The sequence below is a fragment of the Primulina huaijiensis genome, chromosome 2 (genome assembly GCF_012295235.1).
Source record: "Primulina huaijiensis isolate GDHJ02 chromosome 2, ASM1229523v2, whole genome shotgun sequence".
Lineage (NCBI taxonomy): Eukaryota > Viridiplantae > Streptophyta > Magnoliopsida > Lamiales > Gesneriaceae > Primulina > Primulina huaijiensis.
The window spans coordinates 13,294,885-13,295,194 of NC_133307.1; positions in this window are offsets into that span (position 1 = coordinate 13,294,885).

A 310-nucleotide genomic window follows, 5' to 3' on the forward strand; every position below is an offset into this window, starting at 1 on the left:
AAAAAAAAAAAACAACACAATACTTATAAATAAAACATAATTAACCAATATAAACTTAATTTATACCTCCCCGGCAACGGCGCCATAAACTTGCTACTACTTACATTATAATTCACCCAAGCGTAGGTTGTCTGCAAGTAATATATTTCGTAAGTACGAGATCGATCCACAGAGAGGTTATTTTAAGTTTAAATTTATTAATTTATAGATTACCAAATGCAAGAACGAAGTTTACAAATTATAAATTTTGTCAAGGCTCGAGGATTTATTCTTGGTTTATGCAATATTGTTTAACTAAAAGTAAAACAAA